The sequence below is a fragment of the Myotis yumanensis genome, unplaced genomic scaffold (assembly GCF_028538775.1).
Source record: "Myotis yumanensis isolate MYYU_CA2020_CCGP unplaced genomic scaffold, mMyoYum1.0.hap1 SCAF_17, whole genome shotgun sequence".
Taxonomy (NCBI): Eukaryota; Metazoa; Chordata; class Mammalia; order Chiroptera; family Vespertilionidae; genus Myotis; species Myotis yumanensis.
Genome location: NW_027223768.1, coordinates 15,361,537 through 15,371,345, shown reverse-complemented (window position 1 = coordinate 15,371,345; position 9,809 = coordinate 15,361,537). Strand labels below are relative to the sequence as shown.

Here is a 9,809-nt window from a genome sequence, read left to right as displayed (position 1 = left end):
GTGAGTAGAACCGCCGGGGAGGCCTTGGGGCCTAAGTCGTTCCTCCGCTACTCAAGCCTGGGCTGCCGGGGCGCTCCTGTCATCTCCCGGACCCGCGCCTCCGGGAGAGCGGCGGCGGGAATGGGGGAGGGGAGCGCCGGGCAGGGGATCCTGAGCTCATCGGGAAGTCCCTCCTGGCGGGGCCGAAGGAGTGTCCCTCACTGGCGGGCTCCTGGCGTGGGGCCGGGGGGCGGGAAAGTCAGCCAGCGGAGGCGGAGTCGCCCGTGTCCCTGACAGGTTTATCTCGCGTGTGGTGTGGGCCCGACGGGAGCATCCCCCCAGGTCCGGGCTCCGTCTGTTGCGGGGAGGAGAGTGGCAGGAGAAGTGAGCTTCGGAGGGTAGTTTGCCTGCACGATCGGGTCTGTTGTGCTCCTGACCCGCTGAACTGCATGCAGCGAACGACAGAACGATCTCAGGGTTCTAAGTTGAATAAATGTTACTGGTTAGTTTGTACATGGAAAGACATGTTTTTGGTCTAGAAGACAGATGGTCTGTTGGTATAGAGCGGCAGTGTGTGTGTGTGTGTGTAAGGAAGGAAAGTGTTCCGGAAGAGTTTGCTTGTATTTGTATAAGGGTAATGGAGTTCCCCCTATAAGTTAGCTTATTTTAAAAATAAAACGTGGGATGTTGTTCCCTGCTGATTGACATGCGTGTGTATTTTAGGGTTTGGGAGCGAGTGCGTTATTACTTGTTGGGGAAGAGCAGTCAGGGCAGTAGTATTGTAGACACACTAGGTAGTGTGTGTGTGTGGGTGTGTGTGTGTGTGTGTGTGTGTGTGTGTGTGTTGGGGTCAGGGATGGGAGAAGCCTGTCATAGCCAGGTGTGGTCTTGGGAATAGTTGGTTTCTCTAGTAGAGTGCATCGTGTAAATGCGAGGGCCCCCAGACCATCTTTAACAGCACAATTACTGTGAGGGTATAAAGAATGCTTGGCCTTTTGTCAGACCCGAGTTTATATCAACACTTTATAATAGAGTAAAGCATTTGTATTTTTCAAACTGCACTTGCAGTTTGTGTGTGTGTGTGTGTGTGTGTGTGTGTGATCCTAAATCTCTGTGAAAATGGTAGGATAGATGTTTTCTCCTATTTGACAGAATAGGAAATTGAGGCATAACGAGATAATTTTTCCAAGGTCACAAGTTAAGTTGGGGACAAAGTTGGGATTATAATTCAATGGTTTGACCACTACTCAAGTAGTATTTCCATCATACAATGAATGGAGCCTCTGAAGGTCTTTGACAAGCAAATCCTGAGTTTATTGGAAAGATAGGGGCATATGTGGCTGGTTGGATAATATATTTGGTACCGGTCAGTTGTGTCAGACATGTATATGGAATGTATGTTGTCCTTGCTCAGGTTGACCTGTATGAAAATGTGTATCCATGACTATTATTTTTTGTTTATGGGGGAAGCAGAGCATTCCTGACAGTTAGGCTTGTGTGTTTGAGAGAGGGATCTTTCATAGCATAACTTGTACCAGAGCAGCTGCATGGGGTCTGACAGCTTAATTTTTATTTTATTTTATTTTGACAGCTTAACTTTAAATCTTTGGGAGGAAGGATCTTTCATTCAGTCAACAAATATTTACCTAATAACTTCTTAATAAATTGTCCTGCCTTAGGCTGAGAATAATCAAGGTGACCCTGTTGAAACAACCTGAGTACATATGAAGGGGGACTTGTCTTGACAGAGATATATATTAACTAGAGCGAGGCAAACAAGTCAGTGTGGAATTGAAACTAGAAAACCTTCCTAAAAAAATCTATTCGGTTTGGAGGGTATTTAGATCTTCCAGACATTTTAATATGAAAGGATAGAAGTGTATTTTTAATTAAGACTCTTAACAGGGTAGGTAGCCAGGTTGTGATAGAGTGTGTCGTCTTTTGCTTTTTTTTGGTGGGGGGCATTTATGAGCAAACTATTTGGGGGATCTTGGAATTGTTGTTATATGTGCCTATGGATATTGAAACTTTGGCTAGGCTGAAGGAATTCTTCGAAAGGCTAATTTATAGTAAGGATCTCCTTTATGAATATGACTTGAATAAAGCCAACTTAATTTTATTTCTCTGGAAGTTTAAATTTTTAAAAAAATGTATTTTATTGATTTTTTACAGAGAGGAAGGGAGAGGGATAGAGAGTTGGAAACATCGATGAGAGAGAAACATCGATCAGCTGCCTCCTGCACACTCCCTACTGGGGATGTGCCTGCAACCAAGGTACATGCCCCTGATTAAATCGAACCTGGGACCCTTCAGTCTGCAGGCCGACACTCTCTATCCACTGAGCTAAACCGGTCAGGGCATGAAGTTTGAATTTTTTGATGTGCCAGATCAGTGGTTCTTAAAGTTTTTTTGGGGACACTTACCCTTCTGAGAATCTGATGTAAGACCCTTCCTCAACTGTAGAAAATGAGCATAAGAATAATCACACAAGTTATGCATACAATTTCAGGAACTTAAATTGTAATGAAATAGAACCAATTTATATTCAGGTCTCATTTGAAAGCCTTTTTTTTTCTAGTTTTGTTTGGGAGTGAGTATGCTGTTATGAGTTGAAAAGATGAAAGATTCTGTGACTTTATTTGAGCATGCTGACAGTAAGGAGAACTTGAAGATCCGTGTTTTTAATTATTTTTATTTCTTTGCATACTTATTTCTGCAGTGTTAGTATGTGATTCTGAATTAGGTGGTAAGAGAATATAGTACAGCACAAATGTTTATAAATTTATTCCTTTTAGTTATCTTTCTTTTCTTTTTTTTTTTAATATATATTTTATTGACTTTTTACAGAGAGGAAGGGAGAGGGATAGAGAGTTAGAAACATCGATGAGAGAGAAGCATCGATCAGCTGCCTCCTGCACACCCCCCACTGTGGATGTGCCTGCAACCAAGGTACATGCCCTTGACCGGAATCGAACCCGGGACTCCTCAGTCCCCAGGCCGACCCTCTATCCAGTGAGCCAAACCGGCTAGGGCAAGTTATCTTTATTTTCAAACTTCTATCTTTCCAGTTTTGTATTAGAAATGAGGCTCATTTTGAGGCTCATTTCCTGAAATTTATCTTAGTTATAACAAATACTGAGTTAATTGGATTCAGGGGATAAAAAGATGAATAATATATGGCCTCTACCCTTGAAGGTATTCTAATCCAGTTGAAGCTATGAATTGTATGATGGTAGGGACTTTCAAAAGGTCAAGGAAGGAGGTGGGAAGCATATTCCTAGGAGTTAAGGTTTCATAACTTAATTGCAGAGTTTTTGCCACTACTTATTCTTAGGAAGCTATAATGTCTTCATACTTTTTATGCAACTTCATAGCTAAAAAATGTACTTTGATATTGAATGATTGATCATTTGATGTTTTTGGATGGAGGAACTCTGGTTTGAAAAGGAGGCAGTCATTGGTTGCATTCCTTATCTTGTTTTGGATATATTTCCATAGTAAGTTTATGTAAAAAAGATAAAAAAATTTTTATTGATTTCAGAGAGAATGGAAGAGGGAGAGAGAGATAGGAACATCAGTGATGAGAGAGAATCATTGATTGGCTGCCTCCTGCATGCTCAAGCCCACAACCTGTGCTTGTGCCCTGACTGAGAATTAAACTGTGACCTCATAGATCTACTATGGTCAACCACTGAGCTACGCTGGTCTGGCTAAAAAATGTCTTAATGTCATATTTGGATATACATGCACCTAGAAAACACTTCTGGGGGTAAAATCCAGTAGTTATTTCAGACTACCCATGAATCTAGTACTAGAAATTAAAAATAATTACTGAATTTTTAAAAGAACAAGAAAATTAGAAAGGTGTTTCAATAGGACAGATTATAGGATTCTGCAAGATAATGGAGAGAGGCCTAAACCGGTTTGGCTCAGTGGATAGAGCGTCAGCGTGCAGACTGAAAGGTCCCAGGTTCGATTCCGGTTAAGGGCATGTGCCTTGGTTGCGGGCATATCCCCAGTAGGGGGTGTGCAGGAGGCAGCTGATCGATGTTTCTGACTCTCTATCTCTCTCCCTTCCTCTCTGTAAAAAATCAATAAAATATATTAAAAAAAAAAAAGATAATGGAGAGAGATCTTTTTTGTCATGGCCTCTGTGTAAGAATGTTATGTAAGTTTGTGAAAAGGTTAAAGTCAGTATTCATTAACATACATTTCATTTCAAAATTTAAAAGAATGTACAGAAGTGAATAATTTTTTTGTCAATGCCTGTTTTCAAACCGATGACGATTCTGGTCCATGCACTACTGATAACACGAAGCAGTGGAATCGCAAACATCAAGAATCATTTTGTTCGGAATTTGTGTGCCTTCAATTCGTTGGTTTTATACTGTAAACTTTATTTTTTATGTATCCCCTTTTGAAAAAGTCTAGTGGCACTTTAGAATGAGTTTTCTTTGTTCAAAACTTAGTCTGGCTTCACCTATTATTTCAAATCAGTTAAACCTGAAAAGGAGTGAAAATTAAGTGAGTTATCAGCTGTTAAAGTGTGTATACATTTTTTGAGACAACCTATATATCTGTGCATATAGATACATATGTATATAGTCTCTTTCTATGTATGAGATACTTCACAAAAGTAATGCTTGTAATAATAACAAAAAATTCTTCAGGATCTTTTAAGGATCAAGAATGGAAAATAATTGCTCAGCCAGCATGGCTCAGTGGTTGAGCATCAAACTATGAACTAGGAGGTCATGGTTCAATTCCTAGTCAGGACACATGCCCAGGTTGCCGGCTTGATCCCCAGTGTGGGAATATGCAGGAGGCAGCCAGTCAATGATTCTCTGTCATCATTGATGTTTCTGTCACTTTCCTTCTCCCTTCCTCTCTGAAATCAATTAAAAAAAATTTTTTTTAAGAAAAAAAATGGAAATAAATTTTCTGTCCTTTTCTTGAGTTGTATTTTAAAGTACAAACCATAACTTCCCTATATGTTTTTAAAAACATGAATTTATTGGGGTGACACCAGCTAACAAAATTATACAGGTTTCAGGTGCACAGCTCTACAAAACATCATCTGTACACTATATTGTGTGTTCACTACCCCAAGTCAAGTCTCTGTCCATCCATAACTTATATATTTTGCTAGGAACTGTGTCTTTATAGAATTAGTAGTACTACTTGAGGCTTTTTACTCTAAGTCTTTTTCTATACTCTATCAATAAAGAATTGGACACATTCAATCCTGCCCAAAATGATCTGCCTACAAACAGTAGAGAAGTTTTACCATATGTGTAGGTGGTATGTCTCCAGTTAACACTTTCATATTGCTATTTAAGTTATGTGTGTTGTTATAAATCTTTTAAGGTTACTGAAATCCACTGTGAGGTCTACTTTGTGTCTGTCTTTTCAGAGCATGAGATATCTTAAGCCTGGCTGCCATAAGAGAGGGAAGTTAAAATAGTTTTTGTTTTATTTTGAGCTATATTGTAGGGTGTTTTTTTCCCCCTTTAAATTACTTGGAGTATGTTTTTTTGTTTATATTCTTTTGTATGTAGAGGTTAGATTTTCATACTTATGATTTGTCATCTTAATTACAACTTTCATTTTTACATTTCATCTTTTAGAAATCACTTTTTTAGTAACTGCCTCATTGGGGGTGTTAATGGGCAGTGTGATGTTGACACATCATCATAAATTATGGCTTCAAGTAATGACAGAAATTTACCTAATAACCTTTTTTTTTTAAATGTATTTTTTTATTGATTTCAGAGAGGAAGGGAGAGGGAGAGAGAGGGAGAAACATCAGTGATGAAAGAGAATCATTGATTGGCTGCCTCCTGCACGCCCCAAACTGGGGATGGAGCCCGAAACCTGGGCACATGCCCTGACCGGGAATTGAACTGTGACCTTCTGGTTCATAGGTCAATGCTTAACCACTGAGCCACACCGGCGGGGCTTTACCTAATAACCTTATTGCTATTTCAGAGTTGAACATCTAACTTATTTATGTTTGAATAATATAAAATTTTATTTTTAGCATTAATTATTTTTGCTTTTTATAGTTTTCAGTCATTTGCTCTCAGACATATGCAAGTTGATGACAGGATTGTATACTTTTCCCCCCAACTTAATTGTGTTGATTTTTTAAATGTGGAACATTTCAAGCATAATGGAGATAAAGAGAATGGTATATGAGCTTTCATGTATTCAGCATCCAGCTTGAATATTTTTGAATACCTAGTTATCACATTATCTCCCTTTTCACCTCTTGGATTATTTTAAGCAAATCTTCCAGACATAATTCATCAATAAATATTTCAGTGTACATTCATTTTACTCTTAAATGGGAAATTATTTCTTCATAGTTAGTGTTATATAACTTTTAAAATAAAGTATATAATGATAATTGGAACTAAACTACTTATACCAAATATTTCTAATTTATATTACCTGTCAATAGAGATTTCTTATGCACACTAAGAAGAAATGAGCTGAATAGAATTTCACTTCACTGCTTTTAGATGTTTGCACTGAAAAGTGCAAGTTAGTTTATGATTGCCCCAAAAGCTTATAATGTTTTACAGGTTTTTTAGTTTTGTTTTTTAGTCATGACGACAAGATAGTAAAAACAAAAATATTTTCTAATTCTTCTTAGTTTCTCTTGATTTTCTAACTGGATACAATTACCACTAAGAAATCAGATGATACTGGTGATGTTGAACAGGAGCTGAAATTGGTCTAAAGTCAACTTGATATTTAAAGAGAATAAAATACACATTATTTTGAATTTTGAAATTCTGATTATGGACATTTGAAAATCGAAACCATTTCTTAAGTTGCTAAATACAGAATATGGTTATGATGATGAGTAGAAACATTGTAAAAAAAATAAATATTCCTATTGAGTTACTAAAATGAATCAGAACATAGAGATTTGAAGTGGTTGCTAGTAAAATAGAATTTATATATATGTATATACTTTACATCCACAAATGAGAGTTATAATTGAAATGAATGTGAATTCCATCATTAGTGACATTTTGGTTAACTTATCTTTTGTTACATATTATGTTATAATTCCACGGTAGGTAAATCATGAATCTTTGATTTAATTTTTTTGTTTTACAATTATATCTTTTCTACACTTGATACTTCTCATTCAGGTTTTAAAAATATGTTTTTATTGATTTCAGAGATGAGAGGAGAGGGAGAGAAACATCAATGATGAGAGGGAATCACTGATTGGCTGCCTCCTACATGCCCCCTACTAGACATTGAGCCTGCAACCCAGGGATGTACCCTGACCAGGAATTGAACAGTGACCTCCTGATTCATAGGTTGACACTCAAACACTGAGCCACACCTATCCGGCCTATGCCTTTTACCAGAAGGAATATTTATTACTTCATTCAACAAGTTTTAATTGTATGCTTTATGCCATTATAAGCCCAGGGGATACAGCAATAAATAAAACAGTCAAAAATCACTGTCCTCATAACACTTACTGTCTAATAAGATAAATATTAAATAAATGAATATGATGTCATAGTATTTTGGTGATAGTGTTATAAATGAAATTTAGTCAAGGTAAGTTAATTTTAGGTGGTTAGGGAAGTTCTTTGAAGCAGTGATGTTTGAGCAGAGACCTGAATGATATGAAGGACTTCATACAGCTATCTGGGCATGAGCATAAGCCCTGAGGCAGTAGTGTGTTTGGTATCCTATATAATAAAACCCTAATATGCAAATTGAACAGTGGAATGACTGGTCACTATGATGCACACTGACCACCAGGGGACAGGCGCTCAACACAGGAGTTGCCCCCTGGTGGTCAGTGCACTCCCACAGGGGGCGTGCCACTCAGCCAGAAGCCACCTCATGGCTGGCAAGTGCAGCGGTGGTGGTGGGAGCCTCTTCCATCTCCACGGCAGTGCTAAGGATGTCCGACTGACGGCTTAGGCCCGCTCCCTGCCGTCAGTCAGACATTCCCTGAAGGCTCCTGGAATGCAAGAGGGTGCAGGCCTGGCTGAAAGACACCCCCGCCCCCAGTGCATGAATTTTGTGCACCGGGCCTCTAGTGTTTAAGAAATAGGAAAGAACTGGAATAGTAAACTAGGTGAAGAAACAGGTAGGAGAGGTAGCCAGAGATTAGATAATATAGGGCCTTATAAGACTTGACTAAGTGTATATGTTTTATTCTAGATTTTTTTAAATTAAATTTTTATTGTTCAGATTACATTTGTTCCTCTTCCCCCCCCCATAACTCCCCTCCCTCCAGTTCCCGTCCCACCCTCCGCCCTCACTCCCCACCCACTGTCCTCATCCATAGGTGCACGATTTTTGTCCAGTCTCTTCCCACATCTCCCATTCCCCTTTCCCCCCCCAAGAATAGTCAGTCCATTCCCTTTCTATGTCCCTGATTCATTATAATCACCAGTTCATTCTGTACATCAGATTATTTATTCACTTGATTCTTAGATTCACTTGTTGATAGATGCCTGTTTGTTGTTCACAATTTGTATCTTTACCTTTTTCTTCTTCCTCTTCTTAAAGGACACCTTTCAGTATTTCGTATAATACTGGTTTAGTGATGATGAACTCCTTTAGCTTTTCCTTATCTGTGAAGCTCTTTATCTGACCTTCAATTCTGAATGATAGCTTTGCTGGATAAAGTAATCTTGGTTGTAGGTTCTTGGTATTCAGCACTTTGAATATTTCTTGCCATTCCCTTCTGGCCTGCAAAGTTTCTGTTGAGAAATCAGCTGACAGTTGTATGGGTATTCCCTTGTAGGTAATTGAGTCTCTTTCTCTTGCTGCTTTTAAGATTCTCTCTTTGTCTTTTGCTCTTGGCATTTTAATGATGATGTGTCTTGGTGTGGTCCTCTTTGGATTCCTTTTGTTTGGGGTTCTCTGCGCTTCTTGGACCTGTAAGTCCATTTCTTTCACCAGGTGGGGGAAGTTTTCTGCCATTATTTCTTCAAATAGGTTTTCAATATCATGCTGTCTCTCATCTTCTGGCACTCCTATAATTCTGATATTAGTCCGCTTGAAGCTGTCCCAGAGGCTCCTTACACTATCTTCACACTTTCGGATTCTTTTTTCATTTTGCTTTTCCAGTTGGGTGTTTTTTGCTTCTTCGAATTTCAAATCTTTGGTTTGATTCTTGTGCTCCTCTGGTCTGCTATTGGGTATAATATTCTTTATTTCAGTCCTTGTATGCTTACTTTCTAATTTCTTTATCGTAGCATCGAGGGTCTCATTAGTTTTCGTGAGGCTCTGCTCAAGTTTATTGCAAGCCCTCAAAATTGCGATTTTTAGCTCCATATCCTCCATTTCTGTCATGTTTTTTTGTCTCCGCATCTTTTATGCTTTCTTGGTGCACCCCCTTGTGGTCTTTGTGCGCAGTCTTGTTCTAGTTAAGCCTTAATTGTTGTAGTTAATACTAGAGGGATTTGACCACCAGGCCGACTGAGAATCAGCTGTGTGGAAAACTTCTGTCCTCTGGGGAGGTGCTAATCTAGCCTTTGCCTGAGGCGATTGGCAAATGGCTCTGCGCTGGGCTTGGGCGGGGCGGGATCAGCAGGGCCGGGGGAGGGAGCAGCTATGGCTGCTCTCAGTCCGTCCCCAGGGGCTCTGCCTCTCTGTCCCAGCAATGGCTGCAAACCTCGGAGGGACCGTAGCCAGACAGTCCCGCTTCTCCCGTTTGAGTCTGGGTCCCTAGAGACTTGCCCGGATCTGTAGCCCAGAGTCTGAGACTCCCTCCTGATTGAAAATGACAACCGCGCCCTCAGCCACCAGCCCGCTTTGCGCACGCACCACCGCACCAC

The 9,809-nt window shown here is 39.6% G+C and overlaps 1 protein-coding gene across 3 annotated transcripts in view; it reads left to right on the top strand.

The window, feature by feature from the left end:
* Nucleotides 1–9,809, top strand: part of ASH1L (ASH1 like histone lysine methyltransferase) — a 128,351-nt gene that overhangs the window by 263 nt on the left and 118,279 nt on the right. The gene's annotated exons all lie outside the window — the stretch shown is intronic.